This window comes from Tamandua tetradactyla, chromosome 19 (assembly GCF_023851605.1).
Source record: "Tamandua tetradactyla isolate mTamTet1 chromosome 19, mTamTet1.pri, whole genome shotgun sequence".
Lineage (NCBI taxonomy): Eukaryota > Metazoa > Chordata > Mammalia > Pilosa > Myrmecophagidae > Tamandua > Tamandua tetradactyla.
In genome coordinates, this window is record NC_135345.1 from 42,668,568 (window position 1) to 42,690,115 (window position 21,548).

At 37.1% G+C, this 21,548-nt stretch overlaps 1 long non-coding RNA gene across 5 annotated transcripts in view; it reads left to right on the forward strand.

The window, feature by feature from the left end:
• Positions 1-21,548, forward strand: part of LOC143663174 (uncharacterized) — a 169,759-nt gene that overhangs the window by 51,076 nt on the left and 97,135 nt on the right. Inside the window, exon 5 of one of the 5 annotated variants that reach the window (XR_013165840.1) lies at positions 20,724-21,247. The exons of 2 other annotated variants lie outside the window; for them this stretch is intronic. This is a non-coding gene — a long non-coding RNA (uncharacterized LOC143663174). Of the gene's footprint in view, positions 1-15,944; positions 16,206-20,723; positions 21,248-21,548 lie in introns of those variants that run through there. 2 more of the 5 variants (XR_013165842.1, XR_013165839.1) reach the window with 2 other exon arrangements.

A 21,548-nucleotide genomic window follows, 5' to 3' on the forward strand; every position in this document is an offset into this window, starting at 1 on the left:
CATCTAATATTACTATAAGTGCCTATAGTTTTTTTAACCACTTTTAGTTATAAAATATAACATATATATATATATATATATATACACACACACACACACAAAGAAAAGAAATTAAAAAAGCAATAATTTTCAAAGTACACTTCAATAAGCAGCTAAAGAACAGTTCCCAGAATTTGTCACGGGTTACCATGTCTTCAACTCAGATTTTTCCTTCTAGCTGCTTTGAAACACTGGCGGCTTTACCAGAGTCATAATAATGGAATCTTACAGTATCTGTCCTTTTGTGTGTGACTTATTTCATTATTTCACTCAGCATTATGTCCTCACAGTTCATCCACGTTGTCATATGTTTTGGGACATCATTTTGTCTTAATGCTGCGTAATATTCCATCATATGTATAGACCACATTTTGTTTATCCATTCGACTGTTGATGGGCACCCAGATTGTTTCCATCTCTTGGCAATTGTGAATAGTGCTGCTATGAACATTAGTGTGCAAATATCTGTTCATGTCACTGTCCTCAGCTTTTCTGGGTATATACCAAGTATTGGTATTGCCAGGTTATAGGGCAACTCAATATTTAGTTTTCTGAGGTATCACCAGACTGATTTTCACAGCAGTGAAACTATTTTATGTTCCCACCAACAGTGAATAAGTGTTCCAATTTCTTCACATCCTCTCCAACATTTATAGTTTGTTTGTTTAATAGCAGCCATTCTTATAGGTGTGAGGTGATATCTCATTGTCATCTTAATTTGCATTTCCCCTATAGCCAATGGAGATGAGCAGTTCTTATGAGCTTTTTAGCCATATGTTTTTGCTCTTCAGAAAAGTGCTAATTCATTTCCTCTGCCCATTTTATAATTGGGTTGTTTGTTCTTTTGATGGTGGGCTGTATAATTTCTTTATGTAAATGGGATATCAAGCCTTTATCCAATATGTTGTTTCCAAATATTTTCTCCCACTGAGTTGGCTGCCGCTTCAACTTTTTAACAAAGTTTTTTGAGGCACAGAAGCTCTAGATTTTAAGGAGTTCCATTTGTGTATTTTTTCTTTCAGAGCTTGTACTTCAGGTGTAAAGTTTAAGAACCGACCTTCTGTTATTAGATCTTGAAGATGTTTCCCTACATTTGTTTCAAGAAGTTTTATGGTACTGGCTCTTATATTTAGGTCTTTGATTCATTCTGAATTAATTTTTGTATAGGGTGTAAGTTAGGGGTCCTCTTTCATTCTTTTGGCTATTGAAATCCAGTTCACCCATGCCCATTTATTGAAAAGACTATTCTGTCCCAATTCAGTGGATTTGGGGGCCTTATCAAAGATCATATGTCCATAAATTTGGTGGTCACTCTCTGCACTCTCAATTCTATTCCACTGGTCAGTCCTTCTGTCTTTGTGCCAGTACTATAGTGTTTTGATCACTGTGGCTTTATAGTAAGCTTTAAAGACAGGAAGTGATAGATCTTCCAATTCGCTCTTCTTTTTTAGGATATTTTTAGCTATTCAAGTTCTCTTTCCCTTCCATGCAGATTTATTTATTTTTATTTATATATTTACTTTTAGGTGCATGGTCCAGGAATCAAACTTGGGTCTCCCACATGGAAAGTGAACATTCTACCACTGAACCATTCATACATCCCCCTTCCATATAAATTTGATAACCAGTTTTTCCAAGTCTTCAAAGTAGCTTGTTGGGATTTTTATTGGTATTGCATTGAATCTGTAGATCAGCTTGAGTAGAATTGACATCTTGACAATATTCAACCTTCCTATCCATGAACTTGGAATATCTTTCTATCTATTTAGATCATTTTTTATTTCTTTTAGCAATTTTTTTGTAATTTTCAGTATATAAGTCCTTGAAATCCCTAGTTAGGCTTGTTCCTAGATGCCTAATTCTTCTGGTCACTATTCTGAATGGAATTTTTTCCTTAGTTGTCACCTCAGATAGGTATTGCATGTGTATAGAAATATTACTGGTTTTTGTACATTAACTCTTACCCTGTCATTTTGCTGAATTTGTTTATTAGCTCAAGTAGTTTTACTGTAGATTTCTGTGCTGGTTTGAAAGGATTGTGTACCCTAGAAAAACCATGTTTTAATCCTCATCCCATTTTGTAAAGGCAGCCATTTCTTCTAATCTCTATTCAGTATTATATGTTTGAAATTGTACTTAGATCATCTCCTTGGAGATGTGATTTAATCAAGAGTGGTCGTTAAGATGGATTAGGTGATGACATGTTTCCACCCATTCGGGTGGGTCTTGATAAGTTTCTGGAGTCCTATAAAAGAGGAAACATTTTGGAGAAAGGATTCAGAGAGAGCAGAGCAGAATGACATAGCCATGAGTACTGGAGAGCCCACAAGCCGGTGACCTTTGGAGATGAAGAAGGAACATGCCTCCCTGGGAGTTTCATGAAACAGGAAGCCAGGAGAAGCTACCAGATGATGCCGTGCTCACCATGTGCCCTTCCAGATGAGAGAGGAGCCCTGACCATGTGGTTTTCTTTCACTTTATAGGTTGTCGTTTTACTTTTATGATAAAGTCCTTAGAGGCACAAAAGTTATTAATTTTGAATAGGTCCCATTTATCTATTTTTTTCTTTTGTTGCTGTGCTTTGAGTGTAAAATCTAACACAATTTCCTAAAGACGCTTCCCTATATTTTTTTCTAGGAGTTTTATAGTTCCGGTTCTTATATTTAGGTATTCAATTGATTTTGAATAGAATTTTGTATGATATTCATGCTATTTCAGATGGAGATCCAGTTTTTCCAGCACCGTTTGTTCAGGAGAAAAATTTTTTCCCAACTGAGTGGATTTAGTCCCCCTGTCAAAAACTAGTTGGCCATAAAATTTGAGGGTTGATTTATGCAATCCCAGTTCGATTCCATTTGTTTATTTGCTTGTCCTTGTGCCAATACCATATTTTTTGATTACCATGGCTTTGTAATAAGTTTTAAGATCTGGACGTCACTCGATTTCATTCTTGTTTTTCAAGATGGCTTTGGTAATTTGGGGTTCCTTACACTTCTGTATAAATTTTATCATTAACTTTTCCACTTCTTCAAAGAACATTGATAAAATTTTTATTGGGATTGTGTTGAAATGGTAAGCCACTTTGGGACATACTAATACTCTAATACTAACACCAGTTAGTCTTCCAATACTTGAAAATGGAATGCCCTTCCATTTATTTAGGTTTTCTTTAATTTCTTTATAAATGTTTTGTAGTTTTCTGTGTACATCTTTTACCTCCTTTGTTAGATTTATTCCTAGATATTTGCTTCTTTTAGTTGCTATTGTAAATGGATTTTTCCTTGATTTCCTCTTCAGATTGTTCATTATTAGTGTTAAAAAACTATTTATTGTTGTGTATTGATCTTGTACCCTGTCATTTTGCTGGATTCCTTTATTAGCTCTAATAGCTTTATTGTAGATTTTTCTAGGCTTTCTATATATAGGGATCATGCCATCTGAAAATAAGGAAAGTTTTACTTTTTCCTTTCCAGTTAGGATGCCTTTTATTTCTTCTTCTACTTGCCTAACTGCTTGTATTAGTTTGTTAAATCTGCTGAAATGCAATATACAAGAAATAGAACAGCTTTTAAAAAGGAAATTTATTAAGTTGCAAGTTTACAGTTCTAAGGCCATGAAAATGTCCAAATTAAGTCCCCAACAAGAGATTACCTTCACTTAAGAAAGACTGGTGCTGTCTGGAACACCTCTGCCAGTTAGGAATGCACGTGGCTAGCATCTGCTGGTCCCTTGCTCCTGGGCTCTGTAGCTTTCAGCCTCTGTTTCCTGTGGGGTTCCTCACTTGCTTTCTCCAAGGCTGGGTTTCTTCTCTTGGCTTCCAGGTTCTGGCTTGCTTAGCATCTCATGGGAAGGCACATGGCAATGTCAGCTGAGTTTAACATCTCCAAATGTCTGGTTCTCATGTTGGCTCTGTTGGCACTGTCACTTCTGATCTCCAAGCATCTGCATGTCAGGTTTTTCCAAAATGTTTCCCCTTTAAAAAGACTCTAGTAAACTAATCAAGACCCACCTTGAATGGGTGGAGTCTCATCTCCATCTAATCAAAAGGCCATATCCACAGTTGGGTGCATCGCATCTCACTGGAAATAATCTAACCAAAGTGTCCCACCCCACAATTGGGTGTGTCACATCACTATGGAAACAATCCAGTAAAAGTTTCCCACCCTAACAATAGGTCTGACCCCAGAAGATTGTATAGGATTAAAATATGACTTTTTCTGGAGTACATACAAGATTCAAACTGGCATACTGCTCCAGTTAGAATTCCCAGAACATTGTCAAATAACAACGGTGGTAGTGAGCATCCTTGTCTTAGAGGGAAAATTTTCAGTCATTCACCATTAAGTAGGATATTATCTGTGGGCTTTTCATTTATGCCTTTTATTATATGAGGAAGTTTCCTTCTATTCCTGGTATTCTAAGTGTTCTTATCAAGAAAGAGTGCTATATCCTTCCAGTACCTTAGAGCAGCTGGAAACAAAAACCTAAAATTGTGGAATTGTAACCAATACCAAACTCTGAAATCTGTTCTACAACTAATTGTTGAGATATACTTTGAAATTTATTGCTTTTATGGACATATGTTATTTTTTTTTCAAAACTTTTTAAAATTTTATATTCTTTTTTTTCAAGAATAATTTTTTTTATTAATCAAAAAAAAGAAAAGAAATTAACACAACATTTAGAAATCATTCCATTCTACACATGCACTCAGTAATTCTTAGTATCATCACATAGATGTATGATCATCATTTCTTAGTACATTTGCATCGATTTAGGAAAAGAACTAGCAAAACAGCAGAAAAAGATATAGAATGTTAATATAGAGAAGAAAATTAAAATAATAATACTAATAAAAAAAATATATATATAAAGGAAAAAGAAAAAAAACAAAAACAAAAGATACAAACACACAAACAAACAAACAAAAAACCATATTTCAGGTGCAGCTTCATTCAGTGTTACAACCTAGTTACATTACACTTAGGTATTATTGTGTTGTCCATTTTTGAGTTTTGTATCTAGTCCTGTTGCACAGTCTGTATCCCTTCAGCTCCAATTACCCATTATCTTACCCTGTTTCTAACTCCTGCTGGTCTCTGTTACCAATGATATATTCCAAGCTGATTCTCGAATGTCGGTTCACATCAGTGGGACCATACAGTATTTGTCCTTTAGTTTTGGGCTAGACTCACTCAGCATAATGTTCTCTAGGTCCATCCATGTTATTACATGCTTCATAAGTTTAGTCTGTCTTAGAGCTGCATAATATTCCATCGTAGGTATACGCCACAGTTTGTTTAGCCACTCGTCTGTTGATGGACATTTTGACTGTTTCCATCTCTTTGCAATTGTAGATAATGCTGCTATAAACACTGGTGTGCAAATGTCCGTCTGTGTCTTTGCCCTTAAGTCCTTCGAGTAGATACCTAGCAGTGGTATTGCTGGGTCGTAATCCATTCTGCCATTCTATGTCTTTTGATTGGGAAATTCAGTCCATTAACTTTTAGTGTTATTACTGTTTGGATAATATTTTCCTCTACCATTTTGGCTTTTGTATTATATATATCATATCTGATTTTCCTTCTTTCTACACTTTACTCCATACCTCTCTCTTCTGTCTTTTCGTATCTGACTCTAGTGCTCCCTTTAGTATTTCTTGCAGAGCTGGTCTCTTGGTCACAAATTCTCTCAGTGACTTTTTGTCTATAAATGTTTTAATTTCTCCTTCATTTTTGAAGGACAATTTTGCTGGATATAGGAGTCTTGGTTGACAGTTTTTCTCTTTTAGTAATTTAAATATATCATCCCACTGTCTTCTAGCTTCCATGATTTCTGCTGAGAAATCTACACATAGTCTTATTGGGTTTCCCTTGTATGTGACAGATTGTTTTTCTCTTGCTGCTTTCAAGATCCTCTCTTTCTCTTTGACCTCTGACATTCTAACTAGTAAATGTCTTGGAGAACGCCTATTTGGGTCTATTCTCTTTGGGGTGCGCTGCACTTCTTGGATCTGTAAATTTAGGTCTTTCATAAGAGTTGGGAAATTTTCAGTGATAATTTCTTCCATTAGTTTTTCTCCTCCTTTTCCCTTCTCTTCTCCTTCTGGGACACCCACAACACGTATATTTGTGCGCTTCATATTGTCATTCAGTTCCCTGATCCCCTGCTCCAGTTTTTCCATTCTTTTCCCTATAGTTTCTGTTTCTCTTTGGAATTCAGATGTTCCATCCTCCAGTTCACTAATTGTAGCTTCTGTCTCTTTAGATCTACCATTGTAGGTATCCATTGTTTTTTCCATTTTTTCTTCTTTGTCCTTCACTCCCATAAGTTCTGTGATTTGTTTTTTCAGATTTTCTATTTCTTCTTTTTGTTCAGCCCATGTCTTCTTCATGTCCTCCCTCAATTTATTGATTTGGTTTTTGAAGAGTTTTCCATTTCTGTTCGTATATTCAGCACTAGTTGTCTCAGCTCCTGTATCTCATTTGAACTATTGGTTTGTTCCTTTGACTGGGCCATATCTTCAATTTTCCAAGCGTCATCCATTATTTTCTGCTGGTGTCTGGGCATTTGATCAGATTTCCCTGGGTGTGGGACCCAGCTGGTTGAAAGGTTTTTCTGTGAAATCTCTGGGCTCTGTTTTTCTTTTCCTGCCCAGTAGGTGGCGCTCGTGGCGCTCATCTGTCTGTGGGGCAGTCGGCCCGGGAAACCGCGCGTGGAGGTGGGGGTCGCCGGCTGCCGCGGCTTGGGGGAGTGCCGGTCCAAATTGCCCAGCTGGCCCAAGACGCCAAGCGTGACGGGAGGGCCCCACTATCCAATGTTCCCAGTCAGACCGGGGAGCCACGTGCGTGGAGGGGACCCCAGTCGCCAGCCGTCCCGGCCGGGAAAACGCGCGCCCCTCGGGTATCTCACCGCAGCGGATTCTCCCTGCCCTTTCAGCCGTTCCAGAATGGGGTATGCTGTCTTTTTGGTCTCTGTCGTGACTCCGGGAGCTGTTTTGTATTGTTTCTGTTTCTTTAGTTGCTTTCTGGAGGAGGAACTAAGACCCGCGCGTCTTACTAAGCCGCCATCTTCTCCGGAAGTCGGACATATGTTATTTGAAGAGGAGGAGTATAACAGAGAAGATAGGATTTAACAAATGAATATGACTGCTGAATCATTATACTGACATTACTGTTGGTCTCCAGTGTCTTGGAGACCAGACACACAGTTCATACATGGTATACAATCAATGTCTCACAATATCATGAGTTTTGTTTTCTCTCTCTCTCTTATTGTGAAAAATTACATATATATAGAAAAGCAATAAATTTCAAAGTGCACCACAACAATTAGTTGTAAAACAGATTTCAGAGATTGGGGTGGAATTATAATTCCATAATTTTAGGTTTTTCCTTCTAGCTCCAAGACATTGGAGACTAAAAGAAATATCAATATAATGATTCAGCAATCAGACTCATCATTAAATCCAATCTTCTCTGTTATAACTCCGTCTTTTTCTTTGATCTTTCTCCCAATACTTAAGGATATTTGGGATATGACCATTCTAACTTTTCACGTTGGAAAGAGCTGTCAAAATATGGGATAGGGTGAGGCATGCAACTAGGTGAATGAATCTTAAGGACAGCATGTTGAATAAAATGTCAGAAATGAAAAGGCAAATATTATCATGCCTCACTCATATGGAATAATTATAACGTACAAACTCAGAAAAATTGAAGTTGAGAATATGGGTTAACAGGTTGGGGCCTATTGTAAATATTCCTAGATTGCAAATTCTTACAGCAGTCACATCTATTCTGGAGTTGTAACTGTTATTTCTAAATTCTGAGATGCTGAGCTATTAGTACACAACCTGGTCATTCCCTGAAATTTGGGGTATTTATGTGACTTTTTTCTGAGACTCAGAGTTAGAGCAGTGATGCTATTAAAGTCAGCATTACCCCATTCAGTAACTGTTAAAAAAGCTGGAAAAGTGATCAGACTTTCACTAAAACCATGAATGAAGCTGATCTGGATAGGAATAAGGTAAATCAGAATACAGGGTAAAGGATGATATGGTCCATATCTTCAAACTTCAACTTCTGTGTGAGATCTAAGGGAGAGAGATGTTTATTTGGTGCAATTTTATATATTTGAGTAGCACATTATCTAATTTAACTTGAAGGTCAGTTTACTTTAACATCATAATTACATGGAATCTTGAATAGGGCATGAGATCTTGTTAGTTTGTACAGTTTAGGGTGATGCCTCCAATATATCTCAGAGTAATTTAGGCAGTGAATAAAAAGTATTTGCAAAGTCCCCTTGCGGGGCTGGGGAAAAAGGAGGGAATATTAAACTTTCCCATCGGGGGAACTCCTGACATTCTCACAAGCAGTGGGGACAACTTATTCAATAGGTTGAGCTCTCAATCTGGGGCTTGCCCCTATGAAGATTATTCCTGCAAGGGAGAAGCTAAGCCTATTTATACTTATGCCTAAGAGTCACTCCCAGAGAACCAGTTTCGTTGCTCAGATGTGGCTTCTCTCTCTAAGCAACTCAGCAGGTGAACTTACTACCCTCCCTATGTGTGACGTGACTACAAGGAAGTTAAACCTCCCTGGCAATGTGGAATCTGACTCCTGGGGAGGAACTGGGACTCAGCATCATGCAATTGAGAAAGTCTTCTTGGTGAAAAGATGGCAGAGTGAAATGAGATGATATAAAGTTTCAGTGGCTGAGAGATTTCAGAGTTGAGAAGTTATCCTGCAACTTATTCTTTCACATTATATAGGTATCCCTTTTTAGTTTAAGGTATGTTGGAGTGATGGAGGAAAGTACCTGAAACTGTTGAGCTGTGTTCCAGTAGCCTTGATTCTTGAAGACAATTGTATAACTATATAGCTTTTACAATGTGACTGTCTGATTGTGAAAACCTTGTATCTGATGCTTCTTTTATCCAGGGTATGGACAGATGAGTAAAAAATATATGGATAAAAGATAAATAAATAATGGGGGAGGACAAAGTGTAAAATAAATTGGGTAGATGGAAAAAAAATAATGGAGGGATAAAGGGTAAAAAATTGGGTAGATTGAAATACCGGTGGCCAATGAGAGGGAGTGGTAAGGAGTATGGGATGTATAAGTTTTTAAATCTCTTTATCTGGAGTGATGCAAGTGTTCTAAAATGATCATGGTGAAGAATACACAATTATGTCAGATACTGTGAGTCACTGATTGTATACTCTGGTTGGACTGTATGTTTGTGAATATTTCTCAATAAAAATATTTTTTTAAAATATGGCATATGGGCATGGAACTATTTGATGATCTAGAGAGGCTGGCCTTTCTGGGTTTCAGGACTTATCTGGCCTAGGAACCCATCTGGAGGTTGTAGGTTTCTGGAAAGTAAACATAGTGCATGGAAACTTTGTAGAATTTCAGATAAAGCCCTAGGTATTCTTTAGGGTTGGCAGGAATGGTTTTGGTTGGGGTTTCACAAACCATGATAAGTAGCAATGTCTAGCTGAAGCTTGCATAAGGATGGCCTCCAGAGTGGCCTCTCCACTCTATTTGAACTCTCTCGGCCACTGATACCTTATTTGTTACAGTTCTTTTTTCTCTTTTGGTCAGGGCTGGGAGGTTTTTGAAATGACAAATTCAGTCTCTTCACTAGTTATTGGTTTGTTGAAATTTTCCAATTTTTTTTTGAGTCAGTGCAAGTAGTTTGGGTTTTGCTCAGAATTAGTACATTATGTTCTAGGTTTACTCATTTATTGGCATACAGTTCTTCGTACTATCCTCTTATAATCCTTTTCAATTCTGTGGAGTAAGTAATAATGTCACCCCTTTCATTTTAGTTATTTTTGTCCTTCCTCTTTTTTCTCAATCTAGCCAAAGTTTGTTGATTTTATTGATCCTTTCAAGGAACCAGCATTTTAAAAAAATCTCTCTATTGTTTTTTAGTTCTCTCTTTCATTTATTTCCAGCCTAATCTTTGTTTTTCCTTCCTTCTGCTCACTTTGGGTTTAGTTTGTGTGTCTTTTTGTAGATCCTCCAGTTGTAGGGTTAGGTCTGATTTGTGATCTTTCTTCTTTTTGTGGTGTAAACATTTAGAGCTATAAATTTCCTTCTCATTACTGCTTGTGCTACTTCCCATAAGTTTTGATACTCTAAGTTTTCATTTTCACCCCCCTCATGATATTTCCTAATATCTCTTGTGATTTCATCTTTGACCCATTCATGGTTTAAAAGTTCATTGTTAAATTCCACATATTTGTGAATTTTCCAGTTCTTCCTCTGTATTGAGTTATATTGTGGTCAGAGGAGATTCATTATATGATTTCAATATTTTTTACTTTATTGAGATTTGTTTTCTGACCTAATGTATGTTCTGTTCTTAAGAATGAGTCATGTACCTAGCGAAGAATGTGTATGCTATGACTGTTGGGTGAAGTGTTCTATTTATGTCTGTTAGTTCTAGTTCATTCAGAGCATTGTTTAAATGTTCTATTTCCTTGCTGATCTTCTTCTTGATGTTCTATCCATTATTTAAAGAGGTGTATTGAATTCTCCTGCTATTAATATAGAATGATTTATTTCTGCCTTCAGATCTATCAATATTTGCTTCATACATTTTGGGGCCCTGCCACCAGGTATATATTTATAAATATTATATCTTCTTGTTGAATTGACCCTTTTATCAGTATATAATGTCCTTCTTTGTCCCTCATAACAGTTTTTGACTTAAAGTTCATTTTATCTATTATTAGTATAGAAACCCCAGCTCTCCTTTTGATACTATTTGCATGGTATTCATTTTTTCCACCTTTTCACTTTGAACCTTCCTGTGTCTTTGACTGTAAGGTGAGTCTCTTGCAAACAGCATATAGTTGGGTCATGCTTTTTATCCATTTTACCAATCTCTTTTTTTAACTGGAGAGTTTAAAACATTTTCTTTTAAAGAAATACCTTTAAAAAATTTATTAGAGGGCGGGCCGCGGTGGCTCAGCGGGCAGAGTGCTTGCCTGCTATGCCGGAGGACCTCGGTTCGATTCCCGGCCCCAGCCCATGTAACAAAAACGGAGAAACAGAATACAATAAAAAACAAGAAAATGTTTAAAGATGTTTCCCTTTCTTCCTTCCTTCCTTCCTTCTATCCTTCCTTCCTTCTCTCTGTCTTTCCTTTAAAAAAAAAAAAATTTATTAGAGATTGTGGGTTTACAAACAAATCATACATAAAATACAGGATTTCCATATACTACCCTATTATTTAAATTTTTTTTTTTTTTTTTTTGCACAGGCAGGCACTGGGAATCAAACCCAGATCTCTGCCACGGCAGGCGAGAACTCTGCCTGCTAAGCCACAGTGGCCCGCCCTACCACCCTATTATTAACACCTTGTATTGATGTGGTACATTTGTTACAATTGGTGAAAGCACATTTTTATAATTGTACTATTTACTTTATTTTATGCTTTAATTTAGGGTTTGCTGTTTGTATGGTGCAGCTTCATGGATTTAAAAAAATATATTCTATTACCATGCATACAATATAACATTTCCCCTTTTAAACACATTCAGATATATATTTCACTACTCTTAATGGTGTTCACAATGCTGTGCTAGCATCTCCACCATCCATTACCAAAACATTTCCATCATTCCAAATAAGAGCTCTGTACATTTTTTTAAAGAAACTAAAACTAAAACTAAAAGTAAAAATAACACCCAAAACATCCCATCTCCCATCCCCCTTATTGTTTATAAATTTTTTTTTTTTGTCTTTTTAAATTTCTTACTCATCTGTCCTCACACTGGATAATGGAGTTTAAGTCACAAGATTTCATAATCACCTGGACAGACCTTAAAAGCTCTATAGTTATTCAATCATCTTCAAGAATCAAGGCTATTGGTTTTAGTTCAACATTTTCAGTTCAATATTTCCTTCTAGCTACTCCAACACACCAAAAAACTGAAAAGGGATATCTATATACTGCGTAAGAATAACCTTCAGAATGACCTCTCAACTCTATTTGAAATCTCTCAAGCAATAAACTTTCTTTTGTTCATTTCTTTTTCCTCTTTTGGTGAAGCAGTTTTTCTTAGTCCCATATTGCCAGGGCCAGGCTCATCCCCAGGAGTCATGTCCCAGGTTACCAGGAAGATTTTACACCCCTGGGAGTTATGTCCCACGTAGCAGGGAGGGCAATGGGTTCACCTATGGAGTTGATAACAATTTTGGTTTAGATTCTTTGTTTCAGCACTTTGATGTATCCATTATATCATCTTCTGTCCTCTGTTTCTGACAAGAAGTCAACCAACTTCATATAGTGGTTATCTTATAGCTACTGTGTCATTTTTCTTTAGCTACTTTCAAATTTTTCTCTTTCTCTTTATTTTGTTTTGTTTTTTGTTTTGCAATCTGACCGTGATGAGCTTAGTATGATTTTCTTTACATTTATCTTGCTTGGAGTTCACTGAGAATTCTTTGATTTGTTAAGTTGGTGTTTTTCATCAACTTTGGGTAGTTACAGTCATTATATCTTCAATTATTTTTTCTGTCTTTTTTCTGCTGTCCTGTTTGGGAATTCCAATTACATTTATGACTGATATTGTCCCATAGGTCTCCGAGGCTTTCTCCATTTTTCTTCAATATGTTCTTCAAATTGGATAATTTCTATTGATTAATATTCTGGTTCATTGACTTTTATGACTGCGTATTCTATTTGCTGTTAAGCCTCTTCACTGAATTTAGTTGTTTTATTATGCTTTCTGTTCTAAAATTTGTATTTGCTTCTTTTTTTATAGTTCTATTTCTCTGCCTAGATTCTCTATTAACTCATTAAGATCATATTTTCCTTTATTTTAAATATATTTCCTTTAATTCTTCAAATGGCTTTGTAATAGCTACTTTAAAGTCTTTGTCTACTAAGCCCAACATTTTAGTAATCTTAGGATCAGTTGTCATTGACTACTTTTTTTGCCTATGAGTTACATTTTCCTGTTTCTTTGTGTCTAGTAATTTTTTATTGTAATATTGGACATTGCAGATGACATATTATAGAGATTATAGATGCTGGTATCTTCCTCTTCATTGTTCTGATTTTTGTTATAGTAAGTAGTTCAATTATTGTCTGATCACTTTGAATTTGCATAATCTTGGGTTTTTTTGCTTGGTTAAGTTAGATTTTTTGGAACACCCAAGACGTCTTTCCAAATTCCTCTAATGTGTTCAACCTTCAAACTCTATTTTCCCTGCGGATCTTGTCAAGTCTTGATTTAGGCCCTGTTAGGGAAGGTCGAATGCAGACTTTCTGTTAGGGCAGTGCCTTTCAAACTTTAGTGTGGTTAGAATCATCTGGAGAACTTCTTAAAATGCAAATTTATGGATTTCTTCTCCAGAGTTTTTGATTTAGTAGGTCTGAAGTAGCCCCCTAGAATTTGCATTTCCAACAGTATGTCTAAAATATTTCCAGATGATTCATGTCCTGTTCATCTGGACTGTACTCTGATATTATTGGTCTACAACATAGTTCTTACTTGTAAGGTATGGCCTTTCTGGTATCTCAGCTGGATGGTTGGGGTACTGTTAACAAAATATAAATAAGGTTTCTTCATTCAGGTAGGGCCAGAATTCCAATATCCTCCATCACTACTTGACCACTAATATCTCTGCTCTGCTTTCAACCCCATAGCAACTGGTATTTGATAGTCTTTGGATAGTCTTACCTTATACATGTTTCTCCCAACCCTTAATCAAACACTCACAGGAGACTTTCCACCAGGATTTAGGAATTGCTGCTCTGAAAAACTCTCTCTTCCCCTTTTCTTGCCCCACTAATTCCAGCTGCTTCATTTGCCCTCAACTCTGATCTGTTTCTCTTCAACTCAGCAGACCCTCCTTTTCTTGCTTGGACTCCAATTCACTGCTCTTGGTCAGAAAATTGCCCCGAGATAATGAGTCAGGGTAATTCTGGGGCTCAACTCTTAAGTTTCCCTTTCTCAGGGATCACTCATGCTGTTTGTTAGCCAGTACCTGAAACAGTTGACTTATATATTTTATCCAATTTAATCATTTTTTAAAATGGTGGTATGTCTAGTCTGGTACTAGTAACTATTCCATCATAGCCTGGGGTGTAAGTCTTGGTTTTAGACCTTTTGAATTTAAGGAAGTTGAACCATCCAGATATAGATAACTACAAAGAAAAGTTTGCATAAAAGTCAAAGTTTGAAAACCATCAATGTATGGATAGTAACTAAGACCAAGTGTAGGAACCGTATAAGAAGGCTCTATAAATGAGAAGAGTGGAGGATCAAAGATTGAATCTTGGGGGACCACCAACCTTTTGCAGGTGAGTGAAAGAAGGGGGTTGGCAAAAGACAGGTAGAAAGAATGGCTCCACATGTAGAAGAGTCTAGTGTCTCAAACTAATGGAGAAGAGTATATGTATATTTTTTAATTTAGAATTCTTATTGTGATTTTTGTTTACCACACTCCAATAACATAGGACTATTATCAATCCCATTTTATAGATGAAGAAACTGAGAGATTACATAACTTCATCAAGGTCACGTAGCTTCTAAGGGAAAAGTCAGGACTGGAATCCAGGCATCCTGGCTCTGATGCTCTAAAACACCATAATCACTGACTGACTCCAAAAAAGGAGAGGGTGTAAAACAGTGGCAGATGCTGCAGGGCTTTCCAGGAATGTTGAGGATTGAAAAGTTCCCATTAGATTAGGTAACATGGTCACTGGTGAGCAGTAACATGGTCACTGGTGAGCTCAGCAGGAACTCACTAAAATAAATAGTAGGTGCTCCTTAACTGTTCAAGTTTATCAGTTCCAGGGTTTAGCCATTCTCTCTGTGTCCAACAGAATGCCACACAGCTTCTCTCAGCCACCACTTTCAGCATTCTCTTCTTCAGTTACCTGCTTCAGACTTATGCATAGAAAAAGAGGAGAATCATTTCCTAACTGCATTCAGCGAAGAAGACAAACACTTCCCCCTTTAGCTTCCTGTGGGGGTAAATGTAAGGTGCCTAGCTATAACCCAGCATCTGTGCCCAAACAGAGATTTACATGCATTTGAACATATCATCAGCTCGATTACTTCTACCCAGATTAACCTCAACAAATCTTTGAGTGCACAGCTGTCTTCAGGTGTTCAGAGGATTATTATGGGAGAAGTTGATCAGCTGTTCTTCATGTCTCCTATGGGCAGAACAAAAGGAAAGAAGCTTAAATATCAGCAAGGAATTTAGATGTAAGTGAGAACTCTGTGAGGCATGGAGACCCTGGGTAAAACCAAGCAAGTGTTCCCAGCCTTTCTGTCTTATTTAGCTCTAAATATTCGCTTACCCACCATACCACCGCTTCCTGTATTTTTTTAAATAACAACAGCAACAACAATAACAATAACAGCAAATACTTATATAGGTCTTACTTGTGCCAGGCACTGTTATTGAGCTTTTTACTCATTTGGTACTCATAGCAACACTATGAGATGAATACTGATGCCATCCCCATTTTTACAGATTAAAAAAATTGAGGCACAGAGAGTGTGAATAATTGCCAAAAGCCACAGAGTCAGGAAATGATAGAGCCAGAATTTGAAGCTGCATGCCAGAATCCATCCACTTATTCACTACCCTTCATTGTTAGTCTGCAGATATTGAACCAAAACAGATTTCAAGATAAGCAAAGCATGAAGATATTGGCCAACAAATTGGCGTGGAGGTTGTGGTAGTTTATTACAAAGTGGCCCTAAATGAACCATGTCTCTGAATTTATGCCCCAGTATAATACCTTCCACATTGAATCTGTGCCGGCATAGTGACTTCCTTGAACCAATAGGATGTAAATTTGGGGGACTTTCAAGCCTAGACCTTAAGAGGACTGTAGCTTCTGCTTTCTATCTTAGAACCCAACTGCCTAGTAAAGAAGTCCAAGCTATTCTGTCGGAGAAAGAGTTCTCCAGAGAGAAGCCCTGGAGACTAAGAGGCATGTGGAGGAGAACAGAGACACCCCAGCATGAGCCAGCACCACAGTGGCAAATGAAGCCATCTTGGATCCTACAGCTCCACTGGAACTGTCCTAGGAGCCCTCATATTAGGCAGAGATGGAGTTAACCTGCTGAGCCCTGCCCTAAATTCTAACTCTAAAAGGGTCATGATTATAAGTCCACTAAGTTTTTTTAGATCTATAGGCTTTTATTTAACCATTTTTACAATCTTACATGTTTATCCAATTCTTCTCTTAGTAAAAGTCTCACTTATCATTGACACTAGGAATGATAGAAAAGCACATATTTACTTACTTTATTTATCACACGTTATACATGCAACACTGCAAAACAAGATCTACACCTACACCACCATCTATATGATAACTTAAAACAATTTGAAATAATTGGTTTCACAGTTTTATTTGTAGGTTTGTTTGTTTGGTTTTTTTGATAGGCTATATCCCACAGTTAAATTACTGTAATGTAAAATTACTTGGAAGTAGTGTAAAAGCAATCTACATTGTTTTTCTATAAACTGAAAAACTGTAATTTCAGTTGGCTCACTAAATTTTAAGGTGGTTTGTTAGACAGCAACAGATAACTTATATAGATATTGATAGATTTAATAATCTGCTTTACTGTGTGCATATATATATATATATATATATTTTTTTTTTATATATATTTTTTCACATGGGCAGGCACTGGGAATCGAACCTGGGTCTCCAGCATGGCAGGTGAGAACTCTGCCACTGAGCCACCATTACCCGCCCTAAAATATATTATTATGTTAGCTAATTTATTAAATATGAGAGAATTGTGGAAGTATTAGGACCCATCCCAGAGCTTCAGCTTGCTTTGTCATTTGTATATTTAATTCTAATGTATCATGGCCTACAGCATTATAACTAAAATTATAATTATACCTAACATTTAAAATTGAGGTGGCATTTTCACATTATTATATTATTTAACTTTTACAACAGCCTCACAAGGTAGAATTTTTTTTTTTTATCATTGTATAAACCAGGGACCAAAAATCAAAGAGTTTAAGTGACTTGCCCGAGGTCATGGAGTAGAACAGGTTATTCTGCAACCAGTTGTGGCCACTCCTATTTGAGGAAGAAAATGAGGAGGGGACCCAAAAGACATTTCATGAGCTTGAAAGAGGAGATGCAAGCCTAGTCCCCAAAGAGCACCTATTTTCATGGGAAATGCCCATGTATACACCCACAGCGAAGGCCACTGATAACCTGCATATTAACCAAGATGGTGCCCAATGAAATGTTTTGTAGACTATAGCTGGCTCCCACATTAAATCACAAATATTCACAGTTGCATTTTGGGTAGAACTAGCATGGTGAAGGAAGTCAGGTATCTTTCCATGAGGTAAAACCATGGAATCATGTCCTACTCATAACAGGAATATAAAGTCAAATCAATTGAAAGTCAATTCAATTTTAATATAAAACAAAGTATTTATTTTAAAAATGAAATCAAGCAGAATTCAATGCAACCATTAAGGTGGTTATTTTTCTGTGACTTATTTCAGTTACATATATACACATCCATGGTCATATCATTTGGAAACTAAGTCGCAATATAAAATGTATTTCTTACCGTAGATACTGGTGAAAGCACTTGAAAACCACTACCCTGACCTACTTCTTTCCTTGCCACAGCCTCCCCCCAAAACGACAAAAAACCCTAGGGAAGTAGATCCTGTCTACACACACTGGTCTTGTGCAAACACAGTAGAATAAAGACAGGTGTTATTTTAGGATGATAACTCTTCAGAGGTGAGTATGAAGTGGCTTATGCTGCTGCATGTAAAATTTTGCCAATGAGACCAAGGCAACTTTATGGCAGAGAAGCATAGTGACATGGCACTGAAAGTACTGGGTTAGACTCAGGGAGACAAAGGTTCCAGGCTTGGCTCCCTGTCAACCTCCAGTACTTCTTTAGAACTTCTGGGCCTCCATCCCCTTATCTCTAGACTAGAGAGATTGGACTAAATTACCTTTAGGTAAAGACTTCCACCAAGGAATGGAATGCTCGTGAGATTTATGTCACTGCCTCATATTCCCAAGGAGGGGCACCGGGTTAGGAGATGCAGAGGGAAAAGCTGTCTTTCCTTTTAAAAATACATCTGTTTTTTTGTTTGTTTATATTTTTTCTGAAAGTTGGGAGGGACAGACAGACACCATCTTTGAAAGGGAATTAATATATATTTCCAGATTAAGGCTGAGGACTCACCCATAGTGCCCCACCCAAGACCATATGAACGTGGAACCATTCCAGTCCATATGAGCACTATTATATTCTCATGAATTAAACAGTAAACTATAACCATCTATGTTCAAAGTGTGACAGTGAATTAATAGCACCTCCACCACATATAAAATTCCATCTCTATAATTAAGCCTTGGATATTTAAAAAAAAGTAGCTGAAATTCTCCAGGAGTTAAAAGCACAGGATGATGGTGATTCTTTGTCCTGAGCTGAGAAAACACTAACTTCTTCTTGTCAGCAAAATTTCAATTCCTATGTGTAAACAGAGGAAGGGAAAATGGGCTGGTGATCACTGGTAACTCTAAGATGTTAAGACAGAAGAGAAGAGAGTCTGGGCATTGCAGCAGCTACCGTTTAAAAAAAAAGAGTTGCAGAGCCTCAGGACATCCAGCAATAATGGCTTGTCTTCTGCCAATATCAGCAGAGAGACAGGTGCAGAGAGTTCTAAAAAGCTCTTCTAGTCATAGACTTGGCCCAAGAAATGTCCCAGAAACCTTTGCTTCTTGACATGCTGGGCTGAATCTGGAAGGTTTCCAGGTACACTCAAATGGATTTGGGAGTGACGTGCCAATTTAGCAGTGTCTCACTGCTAAGTTAATGAGTAGAAATTGTTTCTCATCAAACAGAAAACATCCGTTTCCATTTGAATTTCAAAGTACTACTGTTCAGGAAATGACACGAGCAAATTCATTTTCATTGGTGAACTCCACATCTTTGTTCAATTTAGGGAGTATATAGAGGAATGTTTGAGTTGCTTCATTTATATTTTCTAATGTTATAGAGAAATGCAGGTAATTAAATGTTTAAATTTTTTCATGGTAATTTTTTTTTAAAGGGACATTTTCAAACAAGATGCCATTTAATAGATTGGGAAATTGCTAAACTCTCTGGCTATGATAAAAAGCACAGAGAGACACAGATGAAGGGAAAAGCAAGAAAAGATTCATTAAAAGGCAATGGATTATATTATCAGAACCAATGACTGCCTCCCTCCCCCAAAACTCACCCCAAGCCCAGCTTATCTAAGTAAATGAAGGGAAATTTAATCTTAGCCTCTACTATATATTCAGTACATTCTGGCTGACATTTAAAACCCTGTTAGAAATCTGGTTGGCTTCCAAGCACATGCAATACTAGAGTGGAGAAATAGTATAGATAACTATCTCATTTTTCTTTCTCTCTGAAACACTGACAATGATTCTTTGTAAAATGTCTCAGGACATTGAAGGAAGTTATCGACAAACACGTCGTTGAAATCTGTCAAGAGCTGATTATTGCAATTTATATAATGTGGCTATTCCATTTCACAGGTATCATGTGTTGTATGATTAAAACACGCATGAAAGACAATGGAGACTCCGGGCCACCAAACACACACACAACCAGGAAATCAATGTGCAGGCTTGGAGAGTAGTGTTTTCAACTCCTTAGAGGACACAATTGTGACCTCAGAGGAACAGCCACCGGATACATACCAGGCCCTTCCCAAGCCAGAGCAGACATTAGCAAACAAAACAGGGGAAATCTCTAACTCTATTTTGTTTCTCAGAAATCCTTGCAAACATGCTGGTTTCAGCAGGGTATGCCATGTTAGAGTTCCATGCTATGCTGATATGAATATCACAGACACCTGAAATTCTAGCCCTTATTTTACCAGATAAACTAAAATCTAGCCCTAATTTTATTTATTTAGTTATTTTAACTTTTTAAATTATATAATATAACGTATATACAAAGCAAAGAAAGAAACAAGCAATAGTTTTCAAAGTACTCTTCAACAAGTAATTACAGCTACCATACCATCCTCTCAGATTTTTCCTTGTAGCTGTTCCAGAGCATAGGAGGTTAGAAGGAATAAATATTTTTTTTATCATCACAATTGACTTTTTCTTCTTTTTTGTGGAAAATAACATATATACAAAAAAGCAATAAATTTCAAAGCACAGTACAACAATTAATTGTAGAACAAATTTCAGAGTTTGGCATGGGTTACAATGCCACAATTTCAGTTTTTGCTTCTGGCTGTTCTAAGATACTGGAGACCATAAGAAATATCAGTTTAATGATTCGGCAATCATATTTGTTTGTTAAACCCTACCTTCCCTGTGTAACTCCACCATCACCTTTGATCTTTCTATCCCACTCTTTAGGGGTATTTAGGTTATGGCCATTCTAACTTTTCATGTTGGAAGGGGCCATCAATAATATGGGGTAGAAAGAGGTGGGGTTTGTGTGTGTGTGTGTGGAGGAGGGGAGTTGTCTGGTTTGGGAATCAAACACGGGTCGCCCACATGGCAGGTGAGAATTCTATCACTGAACTACCCTTGAGCCACCCTAGCCTTATTTTAGTAAGAATTTCAACTCATCCTTCACCAAATCTGTTAATCAAGACCTACCTTGCAGGCAGGATTCTGAACTCTTCCCCATCCACATTGTGCAGAAGGAACTACTGAGCCGTAAAGTACATGACTAAAGATGCCAAGATCGTGGCTCACTTCCAAACAGGATGATACTCCCCTGGAAACTGAAGACTTCATCATAGTGTCATGCAGCCCAGCAGGGCTACCTGATTAAATCTCAGAATTAACCCCAAGGCAATTTTAGATTTTTTTTTCCTTTGATAAGTCTTAAGTTTTTTTTTTAAGACGTGGGCAGAAACGCATAGATCATTTGGTTTTATTTGCTGTTGGGTTTTTATTTGGGGTTTCACTATGCCTACCTACTGTTTTTCCCAGAACCAGGAGACTAGTCTTGCTACTTCTCTAGATGTACACAGTAACTCCATGCTTGCAGACAATAAGTGCATGCTAGATGCATCAACAAGAGATTATGATATTTTCTTTCATAATCTTGCACTTTACATGTTAATCTTGATTAAAATATTTTCTTAGGTCAAAATTATGTGGAGATTTTTTTTTTGTATGCTATATGGCAGGGTCACATTTCATTATTTTCCATGTGAGTATCCTGTTATTGCAGTACCATTTGTTGAGTTTTTGCTTGCTTGTTGTATTTTGTTTGTTTTGCTTGTTTGTTTTGGGGGAAGTGCATGGCCCAGATATTGAACCTGGGTCTCCCACATGGCAGGTGAGAATTCTACACTGAACTATCCTTGCACCCCCTATGGAGACTGTTTTTAAAGCATTTATGGATGCTCACTTATTTGAAGTAAGCATGTATATACAAAGTAACCATTTGCTAAAAAGTAAGCTCTTTTTGAGAACCATC